A 17,066-nucleotide genomic window follows, 5' to 3' on the forward strand; every position below is an offset into this window, starting at 1 on the left:
CCCCAAAACATAGGTGGGGATAGAGTATATATAGTCTAGGGGTGAAGAGGGGTACATGGGCCTCGGCCCTTACACTGTTCGCAGACAGGGAGGGCCGGATGTCCGGGCACCGGGCCGCGAGGGGTCGGATGTCCGGGCTGAAGGGCCGGATGTCCGGGCTGGTGCGGCTAGCTGTTCTGTTCTCTGGATGGGCGATGCCGGATGTCCGCTGCTTCGGGAGGCGCTGGATGTCCGGGGTGCTGGCTGGATGTCCGGGTTATCGGGGCAACCTTCTGTGCTCCCTGGACGCTGGTGCCAGATGTCCGGGATTTTGGCCGGATTTCCGGTGAGGGGGGGGCAGATGTCCGGGCTGGACGCCGGATGTCCGGTCCCTGTAGCTTCTTCTGCAGAGGCCTGGCCGTGTAGATCTCCAGGGGCCGGATGTCCGGGGTCCTGGCCAGATGTCCGGTGCCTGGAGGCTGCTCTTGCCTTCTTCCATTAGTTCTTTTCTTCTGTGGACTTGGGGTCTTGACCATCTTCATGTGCATCCTCGGGAGGGTCCTCTTGGTACCTAATCATGCACAACATTCCGGATTGAGGTAGTAGCCATGTCTCTAGAGGATAATATGATATATCACTAAGGAGAGAAGTCACCTCGGTCTCGAGAGCTCTAGCTCGTGCTCTAGTCATGGGTCCTCTTGGTGCTTGGTGAGACGATGGAAGGTCCATGGGGATGACCAAAGGATGCTCCGCATCATCTCCCCCCCTTGGGAAAGATCCGACCTCGGATCGAAATCCTCATCACCATGGTATGGGGAGAGATTGGAGACGTTGAAGATGTTGCTCATGTTGTACTTGTCGCGTGGGAGATCGATCTTGTAAGCGTTGTTGTTGTAGCGTGCTAGCACCTTGAAGGGTCCATCAGCTTGAGGGAGAAGCTTGTACTTGCGTTCGTTGGGGAAGCGGTCCTTGCGAAGGTGTAGCCACACGAGGTCTCCAATGTTGAATATCATGGGATGCTTGTTGACGTTGAGCTTGGTCGCGAGTCGTTGTACTTGGCGCTCGATGGTGTGCCTTGTATCTTCATGCATCTTCTTGATGTAGCTTGAACGGGCACTTGCGTTGAGGTTGGTGCGCTCTTGTAGAGGAAGAGGTAGAATGTCCAATGGGGACAATGGGTTGAAGCCGTAGATGACCTCGAAGGGGGACTTGCCGGTCGTCAAATGTTTTGCACGGTTGTAGGCGTACTCGGCGATGGGTAGACACTCCTCCCACTCCTTGATGTTCTTCTTGATCAACACATGAAGTAGAGTGGAGAGCGTACGGTTCGTCACGTCCGTTTGGCCGTCGGTTTGAGGATGGTACGCGGATGAGAATAGGAGCTTGATTCCGAGCTTGGCACATAGCGTCTTCCAAAAGTAACTCAAGAACTTGACATCGCGGTCGGAGATGATTGTCTTTGGTACTCCATGGAGGCACAAGATTTCCCTACAAAAGAGATTTGCAATGTGTGAAGCATCGTCTATCTTGTGGCATGGAAAGAAATGTGCCATCTTAGAAAATCGGTCCACAACAACAAAGACAGAATCCTTTCCATTTCGAGTTCTAGGCAAACCAAGTACAAAATCCATGCTAATGTCTTCCCAAGGTTGATAAGGAATAGGAAGAGGCATGTAAAGACCATGGGATTGAGCTTTAGACTTAGCTTTGTGACATGTAGAGGAACGGTTGGTGAAGCGTGAGACGTCGCGGAACATCTTGGGCCAAAAGTAATTTTTGGAGAGCGTGGCGAATGTCTTGTCGCGTCCAAAATGTCCCATGAGTCTGCCTCCATGAGCCTCTTACAAAAGGAGCAAACGAAGAGAAGACTCGGGAATGCATAGTTTGTTAGCTCTCATAAGATAACCATCCTTGATGTAGTATTGTTCCCAAGATGTATGCGTCAAACATTTAGCATAAGGAGTAGCAAAAGATGGGTCATTAGCATACAAGTCTTTTATGTGCTCAAAGCCAATAACATTCAACTCAAGTTTAGTGACAAGCATGCATATGCGTGAAAGTGCATCCGCAACTACATTTTCCTTACCCTTAATGTACTTGATCACGTAGGGTAAAGATTCAATAAACTCACTCCATTTTGCATGACGCTTGTTCAACTTAGTTTGACCTTTTAAGTACTTCAGCGTTTCATGATCAGTATGGATGACAAACTCATGAGGTCGAAGGTAATGCTCCCAAACATGTAGCACACGCACTAAAGCATACAATTCTTTGTCATAGATGGGATAGTTAAGTTGAGCACCGGAGAGTTTTTCACTAAAATATGCAATGGCTCGTTTTTCTTGCATCAAAACTTCGCCAATTCCGGTACCACTAGCATCACAATGAACCTCAAAAGTTTTCTCAAGGTTGGGCAAAGCAAGAATCGGTGCATGAGTAAGCAAAGACTTGAGCTCATCAAAAGCGGTGGATTGCAAAGATCCCTAAACAAAAGGAGCATTCTTCTTACTCAAAGCATGCAAAGGAGCGGCAATAGTGCTAAATTCTTTCACAAAGCGACGATAAAAACCCGCAAGACCAAGAAAACTACGCACTTGTTGCAAATTGGTGGGTTGGGGACAAGTTTTAATTGCTTCAATTTTAGATTCATCAACATGGACACCTTGGAAGATACAACAAAACCCAAGAAAACCACTTTTTCAACACCAAATGTGCACCTTTTCATGTTGGCATAAAGACGTTCCTTGCGAAGCGTTTGCAAAACAACCCTAACATGATTAATATGCTCTTTCATGGATTTGCTAAACACAAGAATATCATCAAAGTAAACCACAACAAAGACTCCAATATAAGGGCGAAGCACATAATGCATAAGATGCACGAAAGTACCGGGAGCCTCCGATAAACCCATAGGCATAACTAACCACTCATATAAGCCAAATTTGGTTTTGAAAGCAGTTTTCCATTCATCACCCTCTTGTATGCGGATTTGATAATAGCCACTTTTAAGATCAATTTTTGAGAAAAAGTTGGCCCCGCTAAGTTCATCAAGCATATCATCTAAGCAAGGAATGGGATGCCTATAGTGAACGGTAATAGCATTTATAGGTCTACAATCGAACACAAGCGGAAACTTCCATCTGGCTTAGGCACAAGTATAACGGGAACGACACAAGGGCTTAAACTTTCACGTACATGACCGTTGTCGATGAGTTGTTGTACTTGCTGTTGAATCTCCTTAGTTTCTTCGGGGTTGACACGGTATGGAGCTTTGTTTGGAAGTGGCGCTCTGGGGATGAGGTCGATTCGATGCTCAATGCCTCATAGAGGAGGTAGACCCGGAGGTAGCTCATCGGGGAAACATCTTGGACTTCCTGCAAAAGAGATTGAAACACTAAAGGTAGCTCGTGAGAGGTGTTAGTTTTTGGTTCCCCATCCTTGCACATAAGGACAAAGTGCATAACACTCGATGGGTTCTCACACACTTCTCTCATCTCACTTTTTGTGGCAAATAGGACTAGGTTTTTCTCTCTAGGCGAAGAGGCGCTCGAGTTTGGCTTGTGGCTCTCACTCACTTTTTGGTGGATCACTTTCTCACTCTTCTATCCATGATGGGTGGCTTGCTTGTCGGCTATCACTTGACTAGGAGACATAGGTTGTAGCACATATTCCTTCCCTTTCATCTTGAAGCTATAGTGATTGGTGCGCCCATTGTGGATGACACCATGGTCGAATTGCCATGGTCGACCAAGAAGGATGTGGCAAACAGTCATTGGGACGACATCACACTCCAAAGTGTCTTCATATGCACCAATTTTGAAGGAGACTTGGACCGTATGCTCAACTCATATAGTGCCGGAGTCACTTAGCCATTGAACCTTGTAGGGGTGCGGGTGCTTCCTCTTGACCAATTGAAGCTTGGGGCATAGTTCTTCACTTGCCAAGTTGTGACAACTAACTCCATCGATGATGACCTTGACGAACCTTCCATTGATGCCGGCCTTTGTGTGGAAGATGTGGCATCTTTGGTCTTCTTCTTGTTGATGTTGAAGAGTCAAGACCTTGGAGACAACGAGAGCAGGGCTCGAATCCTCATCACAAAAGACTTGATCATCTTCATCCTCATTCACGCGCCGGTGCATGGCTACTTTCTCAAGAGCTTCCATCTCCTCATCACTCATGGAGTCATAGGTGCCATCATCGTTGAGGATCATGGTGCGCTTGTTTATGCATTCGTAGGACTTGTGGCCTCGGCCGCCGCAAGTGAAACACTTGAAGGAGCTTGTCTTGACGGTCTCACCGGCCGGAGTAGATGATGAAGCACGCAGCTTGAAGTTGCTTGTAGTAGGAAGAGGACGACTTGAACTAGATGAAGTTTTCTTGTAACTTGACTTGTCGTCGTTGCTTGTAGAAGGCTTGGTTGATGTAGATGTTGGAGGAGTTGTTGAAGCTTGGTTGTTGGAGAAGCCGTAGGTCTTGGACGAATACTTGGCGTACTTGAGGTCATCTTGCACTTGTCGTTCCGCTTTGGTAGCTTGATGCACAAGCTCAATGAGGTTGGAATAGGGTTGGAAGTCGGCAATCTTCTTGATGGGATGATTGAGTCCATTCAAGAAACGTGCCATAGTTTGCTCATCATCTTCCATGACATTGGCTCGAATCATGGCTATCTCCATTTCCTTGTAGTATTCTTCAACACTCTTTGTTCCTTGCTTGAGGAGTTGGAGTTTCTTGAAGAGATCACAGTTGTAGTAGGTGGGCACAAAACGTGCTCTCATGACATCCTTCATTTGAGCCCAAGTGGTTATTGGAGGTTCACCTCTTGCTTGTTGGTGCTCAAGGACTTGTTCCCACCATATGAGCACATAGTCTTGGAACTCAAGTGATGCCATAGCGATCTTCTTCTCTTCCTCATAGTTGTGCAAACGAAAGATTTTGTCGACCTTCAATTCCCATGAGAGGTACTCTTCGGGATCATTGCTTCCATTGAACTTGGGCATTGTGAATTTTAGCTTGCCGTAGCGTTGCTCTTCATTGTGTTGTTGGCGATGGTGATGATGACGCCCTTGACATGGAGGGTAATCATCCTCGTGTTGCTCTTAGCATGGAGGAGGTCCATGATTAACTTGCTCTTGTTGAACTTGAGGTTGAGGTGGATCTTGACGAGTTTGTGAAGGAGCTTGAGGAACTTGACGTTGCACACGTGGTTGGTAGTTCCTCTCTTGGATTTCTTCTCGAAGAGCTTCCTCTTGATTGCACCGTTCGCGATTGCGGTTGGCGATGGCTCGACTTGATTCTTGAAGGGCATGTTGCGCCTCAAGAGCTTGCGCTTCTCGTTGTTGATGTTGAAGACGTTGAGCCTCGGCGTCTTGTTCCTCTTGGTGTAGACGCGCTCATTCTTCCTCTTGGCGACATAGATGTTGTCGTTCTTGAGCTTGAGCAAACGCAACTTGATGTGGTGGAGGACAAAGTTCTTGCTCATCGACTTGCTCTTGTGAATGCTTGTCGTGTAGCGGATTGCGGGATGCATGACGGTCTTGACGCGCGGCTCGTCTAAGAGTGTTTGATGACGGTGTACTTGAGCCGGTGAAGGAGTCGTCAGAGTGTCGACTTGAGTGGCTCCGTCTTGAGTATGAAGAAGTTGAAGGAGGACGGTTCACCAACAAGGCGCGGATCTCGTCCATCCGTGCATCGTTCTCTTGCTTGTGCGCGTCGAGCTTGTTGTTGAAGTAGTCCTTTGTACGTTGCTCGAAGAGTCGCAAGTCGGTGGCGAGGTTGTCGATGCGTTCATTCATAGCTTGTTGCTCTTGATGCAACGCTCGTTGTGCACCAAAGAGGTGGCTCTTGGTGACGTATGATGACATGTCGTCGTCTTGCTCGATGAAGAGTTGGTTGGTAGAAGTACTCGGCCTATCCATCATTCCAAGCAAAAATGTGAGTGGTAGAAAGATAAGAACTTATACCAATGTACCTTGACCGATGTTGATGATGAATCAAGTTCACTCAAATGCGGACAATGAAATAGCACTATTGGTACCAATCCTTGTCGGTTCTCACACCTACACAAGTAAAAGCTTATGGTGGAGCTTGGTTAGGATGGTGGCACAAAATTTGATGCAATTGTAAGTGAGCTTCAATAATGTTGGAAAAGATTCACAAATTTGCAAATGCAACAAGTAGACCAAGCAAGTTGGGGTACACGGAAACACACACACAAATAGATAGATGGGATTGTGCAAACCAAAAGTGAGCCAAAATGTGGAGTCCACGAAAATGCTCTTGTTGCACAATATTAGAGAGACGCTAGCACGATTGCATAATAGGCGGATACGTAAACTTCTGCACAACCTACTAAGCAAAATGCAAGAACCTCTATCCCAAGTATGCTATATGTATGGTATTTTGTTGCTATGATCCAAGATGATCGAGTGTGACAATCTTAATGTAGTATGATGCTATGGTTCTTGCTCATAAGCTCTTTGCTTATCTTTCTTCTTTTCCTAAAAGCCTGGGTGTCTCTTTCACTTTTGAGCTCTTTTCTTATGCAAAACTTCACAAACCAAGATAGCAATTGTGTGTGCGATGACAACTTTGTGACACAAGAGATGATAACAAGATATATGCACCAATATGAGATGGTTGGATGATATGGAGTATGATCACTAAAGTGCACAAGTCACGTTGCCTGCAATACTCAATGGCTAGTCTCGATGGGTAAGCAACACAAAAGATGGGCTATGATGGTTATCAATGCAATTGCAAGGCATGAAAAATATGTCGTCGGGGTTACCGTCCTTGGCGATGATGAGTAGTCGATGGAGATGAGCGGTGGTGATGGTGACGCCGATCGTACCTATATAGCCGAAACACAATAGGACACGGGAACCACAACCCAAACTCTCAAAGACCAAAATGTGTCAAAATCGACATAGGAGGTAGCGGTGAGCGGTGATGGTGCTTGTGGAAAGCAGTGTGGGTATGCGGAAGTAGGCGTGGAACCGGGGCAAAATTTGGCGAAACTATGCGGAAATGGCTCGGGGGGTTGGAATTGCTGCTGCCAGGGGCCGGATGTCCGGGTCAGCTGCCGGATGTCCGGGACGTCGGATGTCCGGTGGACACGGGGCGGATGTCCGGGCTCCTGGATCGGGGACGAACACGATGAACTCCGCGGGAAAAATTGCCACCCCGGGGCAAAATTCGGACGAATTGGTGGATGGAAAATGCGGGAGAGATGGGGAAAATCTAGATCAACTTGATGCAAAGCAGATCCGTGGATCAAATCCAACAAAACTTCATCACACCAACAAATCACAAAAAAAATTTGGGGCTATTTTTGGTGGGGAATTTTCGGATTTAGGACGAAAACAACAAAATCAAGCTAGAAAAAGAGGGGTAGGGGCTCCAAAAACGTGATCAACGTGGCTCATGATACCAATATGATGTAGGGCGGAACCCTATGGGGACGATCTTTCACGTTTGGAGTGGATCCTATGGAGAAACACAAAGAACGCGTGGAAGAACACAAGGGAAAAAACGGGGATAAACGAGAGAAACACTCAACCGACAAGTAATCGATCGCACAAGGGCTAGATCACCGAACACATAAGGTAGCACAAGATTCAAAATCAACAAAGGAAAGATACAAGAGTAATCATTCTTCTCCGTGAGGAGGTCTTGATTGTCTTCTCCGGATGGAGGCCTTGAATCCGAATGGATCTTCTCCGAAGAGGCATGGTCCCTCACGTGGAGTAGATTCGGTACGGATGAGCAGAGTTCTATCTCTAAATGAGCTATCACAATGCTAACCCCAAAACGTAGGTAGGGATGGCGTATATATAGTCTAGGGGTGAAGAGGGGTACATGGGCCTCGGCCCTTACACTGTTCGCAGACAGGGAGGGCCGGATGTCTGGGCGCCGCGCCGGATGTCCGGTGGCTCGCGAGGGGCCGGATGTCCGGGCTGAAGGGCCAAATGTCCGGGCTGGTGCAACTGGCTGTTCTGTTCTCTGGATGGGCGACGCTGGATGTCCGCTCGGAGGGGCCGGATGTCCGCTGCTTCGGGAGGCGCCGGATGTCCGGGGTGCTAGCCGGATGTCCGGGCTGTCGGGGCAACCTTCTGTGCTCCCTGGACGCCGGTGCCAGATGTCCGAGATTTTGGCCGGATTTCCGGTGAGGGGGGACGGATGTCCAGGCTGGACGCCGGATGTCCGGTCCCTGTAGCTTCTTCTGCACAGGCCTGGCCGTGTAGATCTCCAGGGGCCGGATGTCCGGGGTCCTGGCCGGATGTCCCGTGCCTGGAGTCTGCTCTTGCCTTCTTCCATTGGTTCTTTTCTTTTGTGGACTTGGGGTCTTGACCATCTTCATGTGCATCCTCGGGAGGGTCCTCTTGGTACCTAATCATGCACAACATTCCGGATTGAGGTCGTAGCCATGTCTCGAGAGGATCATATGATATATCACTAAGGAGAGAAGTCACCTCGGTCTCGAGAGCTCTAGCTCGTGCTCTAGTCATGGGTCCTCTTGGTTCTTGGTGGGACGATGGAAGGTCCATGGGGATGACCGAAGGATGCTCCGCATCATCTTCCCTTGAGTTAACCGTATGATGCTCAATTTTGTTAGAATCTGTCCTTGTAGAGTTTTCCCCCTCTTATCCTTTCGTAAGTACGGAGAAGATCCTGAAGGAAGGACGACAACTTCATCGTGATGCATTGATGCAGAGAAATAAAGACATCAATGTAATGGATCGACCTCTTCGAGAAGAGCAACTAAGACTAAGAAGAATCACTAGAATTTTGTAATCAATTCCTTTCCCTTACTCCACCTCTTAAATCTCGGGACAAGATTTCTTGTAGTGGAGGAGAATTGTGACGCCCGGGTAATCAGGCTACAGTAACCCTCTGTTAATGATTCCATGTCACCTCGATTACTGTTGATAATCTTGCGTTAGTTCAGAACCGATCCAAATTCAAATTTGAATTAAAGTCAAAACAATTAAAGTTTTAAAAAGTCAAAACTAAATTGTTCCTAATGTGTCAAATAATCCATAATAAATGTTGGTGAAGAAATCATCTTTTAATAAAATACTTAAATGCACTAAATAAACTAAAACAATGATAAAACAATTATCTAAAATGCTTTTAAAGTAAGAAGCAAATGCAAAATACTTTATTTAAAGTGCCAAAATATTTGGGGTTGTGACCTATTTAATAACACCAAATTAGTTGTCGCTTTTAAATTTTATAAAACTAAAATAAAAGAAAACAGAAAAGAAATAGAATAATAAAAAACCAGAACAAAAAAAAGGAAAAGACCCCCCCCCCACTAGGCCTCGGCCCAGCTGGCCACTGCGCAAGCCAGGCCGGCCCAGCCGGCGCCCCCATTACCCTCGCCACTCCCCCATGACCTAGATCGGTCCACCCACTCCCCCCACGTCTCGCTCCTCCTATCTTCCCCCCGTCTGGATCGAGATCGGGGCAACCATGCCACGACCCCGCGACGCCATCGCCCAGAACCCCCTCTTCGGACCACCCAGCCGAAGCCACCCCGCCATCCTCCATCATCGGCGCCGCCTCCCCGTCTCCATCGCTCGTTTCCCTCTCCTCCCGTGATCCAGATCGGGATCGACCCGATCCCGTTGCCCGACGCCGCCCCGCCGTTCACCGGACCTCCCCGCCGGACTGCCTCTCCATCGTCGCGCGTCCCCGACCTCCTCCCCGCCCCACTGCCCCGTGCCCTATGCCGCACGGTGAGGCTCTGGCCGCTCCTCCTCTCCCCTCTGTCCCACACGTCACCCGGATCCATTGGCCTCACCGGCCGCCGCTGCCCGCTCGCGGCCGCCGCCCCGCACCATCTCGCTGCCTCCCTGCTACACCCTGGCCACCTTCCGCACCCGGACGTGTCCCCGCACCATGGTCGCCGCGTTCGGCTCGTGCGCCGCGCACCCCCTGGAGCATCCATGCCACGTGCCCCGCCGCGCCTCTTCTCTCCCCCGCGCTCTCTGCTGCGAGTCCCGGCCGCGCTCTGCTCCCGCTTCAACCGCCGACCGTTGGTGCCGCCGGCCGTGCACACCCCGCGGCCTCTGCCGTTGCGCCCGGTGGCCTTGCCCCGCTGCGCCCAATCGGGCGCTCAAACAGCGCCCGTAGCCCGTAGCCCGCGCGCCCGTTAGCCTCCCAAATAGCCACTATCTATGGGGGGCCACGCCCCTGAAAAAGAAGTAAAAAAAGACTAAAAATTAATTAATTAATTAAATTAATTTATTAATTAATTAGCTTGATTAACTCTGATTAACTAACCTAATCACTTAGTTAAGCTAATTAACATTGATTAGTTAACTCTACTAATGACAAATGGGACCAAGTGGTCAGTTTGACTAGTCAACAGTCAGAGTTGACCGCTGATGTCATGATGATGTCATAAAACGATTTTCGAATTAAATTAATTCTGTTTATTCTAAAAATGATTTAAAACTTTGAAAATTAATATAAAATAAATCGTAGCTCGGATGGAAAAACTTTGTACATGAAAGTTGCTCAGAACGACGAGACGAAACCGGATGCGCAACCTGTTTGTCCGCCATGCGTCCCTAGCATAGTGAACCTACAACATTTCACCTCCGGTTCATCTGTCTGAAAACGTGAAACACCGGGGATACTTTCCCGGATGTTTTCCCCTTTCGCCGGTATCACCTACTACCGCATTAGGGCACACCTAACACCGCTCATTTTCATGTCATGCATCGTCATGCTTATGTTTGCATTTTATTTACCATTCCTTCCCCCTCTTCTCTCCGGTAGACTATGAGACCGACCCTGCTGCTGCCCAGTTCGACTACGGAGTTGAGGACCCCTCCTTGCCAGAGCAACCAGGCAAGCCCCCCCCCCCCTTGATCACCAGAAATCGCCTATTCTTCCCTTTACTGCTTGCATTAGAGTAGTGTAGCATGTTACTGTTTTGATTAATCCTATTCTGTTGCATAACCTGTCATTGTTGCTACATCTGTTGATACCTTACCTGCAATCCTAAATGCTTAGTATAGGATGTTGTTTACCATTAGTGGCCCTACATTCTTGTCAGTCTGCCATGCTATACTATCGGGCCAAGTGAGAGGTGATCACGGGTATATACTATACATACATATACTATACAGATGGTGACTAAAGTCAGGTCAGCTCGTTGAGTACCCGCAAGTGATTCCGATGTGGGGGCTGGAAGGACAGGTGGCTCCATCTCGGTAGAGGTGGGCTTGGGTTCCTGATGGACCCCAACTGTTACTTTGTGGCGGAGCGATAGGGCAGGTTGAGACACCTAGGCGAGAGGTGGGCCTGGGCCTGGTCGGCATTCACGGTTACTTCATAATAACATGCTTAACGAGATCTTGGTATTTGATCTAAGTCTGGCCACTGTCCTATACGCACTAACCAACTACGGGGGAACAGTTATGGGCACTCGACGTCGTGGTATCCGCCGAAGCCTTGTTGACATCAGCGACTGAGCGGCGTGGGCCGGATTGGACCGTAAGCCTGCTCTTGTATTAAGGGGGCTAGGTCTGCTTCCTGCCGCCCTCGCAACGTGCAAGTGTGCAATGGGCGATGGGCCCAGACCCCTGCGCTCATAGTATTTAGACCGGCGTGCTGACCTCTCTGTTGTGCCTAGGTGGGGCTGCGACGTGTTGATCTTCCAAGGCCGGGCGTGTTGGGTTATGTGGTGCACCCCTGCAGGGAAGTTGATCTATTCAAATAGTCGTGTCCCTCGGTAAAAGGACGACCTGGAGTTGTACCTTGACCTTATGACAACTAGAACTGGATACTTAATAAAACTCACCCAGACAAGTTCCAGAGACAACCTGGTGATTGCTTTCCCACAGGGTGACAAGGGGAGGATCGCCGGGTAGGATTATGCTATGCGCTGCTACTTGGAGGACTTCAATCTACTCTCTTCTACATGCTGCAAGACGAAGGCTGCCAGAAGCGTAGTCTTTAATATGACTAGTTATCCCCCTCTTATTCTGGCATTCTGCAGTTCAGTCCATCAATATTGCCTCTTTACACATATACCCATGCATATGTAGTGTAGATCCTTCTTTGCGAGTAATTTGGATGAGTACTCACGGTTGCTTTTCTCCCTCTTTCCCCCTTCCCATTCTACCTGGTTGTCGTAACCAGATGCTGGAGCCCAGGATCTTGACGCCACCGTCGACGACGACTCCTACTGCACAGGAGGTGCCTACTACTACGTGCAGGCCGCTGACGACGACCAGGAGTAGTTTAGGAGGATCCTAGGCAAGAGGCCCGCGCCTCTTTCGATCTGTATCCCAGTTTGTGCTAGCCTTCTTAAGGCAAACTTGTTTAATTTATGTTTGTACTCAGATATTGTTGCTTCCTCTGACTCGTCTATGATCTGACACTTGTATTCGAGCCCTCGAGGCCCCTGGCTTGTAATATGATGCTTGTATGACTTATTTTACTTTTAGAGTTGTGTTGTGATATCTTCCCGTGAGTCCCTGATCTTGATCATACACATTTGCGTGCATGACTAGTGTACGATTGAATCGGGGGCGTCACATCTAACCAGAGGCTAGATGAATTATTTATTGGAAAACAGAAAGGAAAAATATGGGGTTGTCTCCCAACAATCGCTTTTCTTTAAAGCCTTTTAGCTAGGCATTGATAATTTCAATGATGCTCACATAAAGAGAAGAATTGAAGCACAAAGAGAGCATCCTAAAACACGTGACAAACACATCTAAGTATAACATACTTCCTTTGCATATGCATTTTATAAGCAAACAAATTATCAAGGCAAGCAAAAACTGGCATATGTAAGGAAGAAGAAAGAGACGGTAGCAATCTCAACATGAAGAGAGGCAATTTAGTAACATGAAAATTTCTACAACCGTATTTTCCTCTCCCATAATAATTACATGTAGGATCATAAGCAAATTCAATAATATAGCTATCACATAACATATTCTCAACACAATCCACATGCATGTGAAGTTGACACTCTTCCAAAATAGTGGGATTAACATTAAATAAAGTCATGACCTCTCCAAACCCACTTTTATCAAAAATTCTTAAGATTGAACATCCTCCAAATATGTGGGATCTAAAGTTGACACTCTTCCAAAATCGCTTTCAATATTATTGCAAACACTATTATCAATTTTATATTCATCATGGGGCTTACATAAATTTTCAAGATCAGGAGGAGAATCACTCCAATCATGATCATTGCAACAAGTAGTGGACATAGCAAAACTAGCATCCCCAAGCTTAGGGATTTGCATATCATTAACACAATTGACATTAATAGAATTTATAATAACATCATTGCAATCTTGCTTTTGATTCAAGGAACTATCAAGTATGGGTGCAATAGCAATAATCTCATCTTTAACATAAGGAACTATACCAAATTCATCTCCATAAATATTGGCATCATGGCCATAAGAATAGCAAGCATCATGTTCATCAAGGGAAGATATCTCAATCAAATCAACGGAATCATACTTATCTATAGATTAATGCATATCATTATTTTCTTCCAAAGCAACGGTCATTCTCTCAATAAATTCTTTGACATAGGTATTGTGAGCATAGTTTTCATAGCAATATTTAAGTATGTCAAAATTTTCAGATTTGTAGAAAGTAATACATACTTTTCAATCAAAGAGGCAACTTCATAAGCACCCTTAAAAGCAACAAATTCTTCATTTTGTTCGATATCATAGTAACTATAAACACCCTTTTCATAAGAAGATAAGATTTCATTATCATTAAACTCACATAGGTAGGGTTGGTGTTTTTTAGGGTTCTTAGAGCAACAAGTAAAATCACAAAGTTCACAAAGATTCCAAGCATAACATAGCAAACAATTTATTTGATTCCATAAGAGTCTCCCTTTTTCAGACGAATGATGACACACAAAATGAGCATGCCCATCTAAAGATTTTCCCTAGACCAAACTAGTTGGGGTTTCAGCACGAGCACATATGGATCGAAGATGATCCAAATAGAAAACTTTAAGTGGATCCATAAACTTTGTTTCTGATTTTCAATAAACACACAATTATACCAAGCAAACGAGCAAACAATCCAAGCAAGACATAAGGGCAAACGAAAAACACAAACGGAATAAGGGCAAAAAAAGGCAAATCTTTCGAAAATAATTTTAGAAGTGGGGGATAGGAAAACAAGAGGCAAATGGTGAATAATGTAATGGAAGAGATGAGAGTTTTATGATGGGTACTTGGTATGTCTTGACTTGGCGTAGATCTCCAACGGCGCTAGAAATTCTTCCTGCTACTTCTTCAGCTTGCGTTGGTTTTTCCCTTGAAGATGAAAGTGTGATGTAGCAAAGTAGATATAAGTATTTTCCTCAGTTTGAGAACTAAGGTATCAATCTAGTAGGAGAAGAACACACAAATCACCAATACCTGCACAAACAATCAAACAACTTACACCCAACGCGATAAAGGAGTTGTTAATCCCTTCACGGTTACTTGCAAAAGTGAGATCTGATAGATATAGATAAACAAAAGATAAAATATTTTTCGGTTTTTTGGTTTATAGATCTGAAAATAAAAGATTGAAAAATAATAGATCGAAAACTAATATGATGGAAAATAGAGCTCGGGGGCCATAGGTTTCACTATAGGCTTCTCTCATGAAGGCAAATAATACAGTGCGTGAACAAATTACTTTCGAGCAATTGATAGAAAAGCGCAAAGTTATGACGATATCCAAGGCAATGATTATGCAATATAGGCATCATGTCGTGTCAAATAGACCGAAACAATTCTGCATCTACTACTATTACTCCACACATCGACCGACTCCTGCCTGCATCTAGAGTATTAAGTTCATAAAGAACAGAGTAACACATTAAGTAAGATGACATGATGTAGAGGAATTAACTCAAGCAATATGATGAAAACCCCATCTTTTTATCCTCGATGGCAACAATGATATACGTGCCTCGCTACCCCTACTTTGTCACTGGGTGAGGACACCGTAAGATTGAACCCAAAGCTAAGCACCTCTCCCATTGCAAGAAAAACCAATCTAGTTGGCCAAACCAAGCCGATGATTCAAAGCGAAATACAAAGATACCAAATAATGCATATAAGAATTCAGAGGAGATTCAAATAATATTCATAGCTAAGATGATCATAAGTCTACAATTCATCGGATCTCGACAAACACACTGCAAAAGAAGATTACATCTGATAGATCTCCAAGAACATCAAGGAGAAGATGGTATTGAGATTCAAAGAGAGAGAAGAAGCCATCGAGCTACTAGCTATGGACCCGTAGGTCTGTGGTGGACTACTCACACTTCATCGGAAGGGCAATGGAGTTGACATAGATTCCCTCCGTGGTCGAATCCCCCTTCGGCAGGGTGCCGAAAAAGGTCCCTAGATGGGATCTCATGGGAACAGAAGGTTGCGGCGGTGGAAAAGTGTTTTCGTGGATGCTGCTGGTGGTTTGGGAATATTTGCAAATATATAGGAGGAAGATCTAGGTCAGAAGGTCACCGAGGGGGGTAGGGCGCGCCCCCTACCTTGTGGGCCCCTCTCAGAAAGGAAAAAAAACATGTTTTCTGTTTTTCTCCTTCCGCGAGAGGCACGGTCTTGCTTTCACAAGAGGCACGGTTGTACTTTCTTGAGAGGCATGACCGAGCCTTTCGGAAATGGAAAAAATGCATTTTCTATTTTTCCTTCTACAAGAGGCACGGTTTTGCTTCCGCGAGAGGCACGATTGTGATTTCTCAAGAGGCACAGTCGTGCTTCTTTCGGAAAGGGAAAAAACCATGCTCTGGTTCTGTTTTTCATCCGGCTTAATCTTCGGGTTTTTTTGTGAAAAAAAAGTTCGTCAAAACCTATCAACATAAGATCTTGAAGATCTCGACGCAAGGAATCCAACGGTGAAAATGGGTTTTTCCCTCCGGCGAAGCTGTTCTGCCAGGGAAACATCCCTCCGGGAGGGGGAAATCGTCGCCATCGTCATCACCATCGATCCTGTCATTGAGAGGGGGTCAATCTCCATCAACATCTTCACCAGCACCATCTCTCTCAAACCCTAGTTCATCTCTTGTATCTGATCTTTGTCTCAAAACCTTAGATTGGTACCTGTGGGTTGCTAGTAGTGTTGATTACTCCTTGTAGTTGATGCTAGTTGGTTTATTCGCTGGAAGATCATATGTTCAGATCCTTAATGCTTATTAATTCTCCTCTGATTTTGAACATGAATATGCTTTGTGGGTAGTTACATTTGTTCCTGAGGACATGGGGGAAGTCTTGTTATAAATAATCATGTGAATTTGGTATTCATTCGATATTTTGATGAGATGTATGTTGTCTCTCCTCTAGTGGTGTTATGTGAACGCCGACTACATGACACTTCACCATGATTTGGGCCTAGGGGAAGGCATTGGGAAGTAATAAGTAGATGATGGGTTGCTAGAGTGACAGAAGCTTAAACCCTAGTTTATGCGTTGCTTCGTAAGGCGCTGATTTGGATCCATATGTTTCATGCTATGGTTAGGTTTACACTAATTCTTCTTTTGTAGTTGCAGATGCTTGCGAGAGGGGTTAATCATAAGTGGGAGGCTTGTACAAGGAAGGAAAACACCCAAGCACCGGTCCACCCACATATCAAATTATCAAAGTAATGAACGTGAATCATATGAGCGTGATGAAAGCTAGCTTGACAATAATTCCCATGTGTCCTCGGGAGCACTTTGCGTTATATAAGAGTTCGTCCAGGCTTGTCCTTTGCTATAAAAAGGATTGAGCCACCTTGCTGCACCTTAGCTACTTTTGTTACTTGTTACCTGTTACGAATTACCTTATCACAAAACTATCTGTTACTGATAATTTCAGTGCTTGCAGAGAATACCTTGCTGAAAACCGCTTGTCATTTCCTTCTGCTCTTCGTTGGGTTCAACACTCCTACTTATCGTAAGGACTACGATAGATCCCTATACTTGTGGGTCATCAACCAACTAAAAAGCAGACGCTACAGTACCGAATACTACATCAAATGCAACCGCTATAGTAGTTTGGAATTGCTACAGCACCCGCTGCTAC

The sequence above is a fragment of the Triticum dicoccoides genome, chromosome 6B (assembly GCF_002162155.2).
Source record: "Triticum dicoccoides isolate Atlit2015 ecotype Zavitan chromosome 6B, WEW_v2.0, whole genome shotgun sequence".
Taxonomy (NCBI): Eukaryota; Viridiplantae; Streptophyta; class Magnoliopsida; order Poales; family Poaceae; genus Triticum; species Triticum dicoccoides.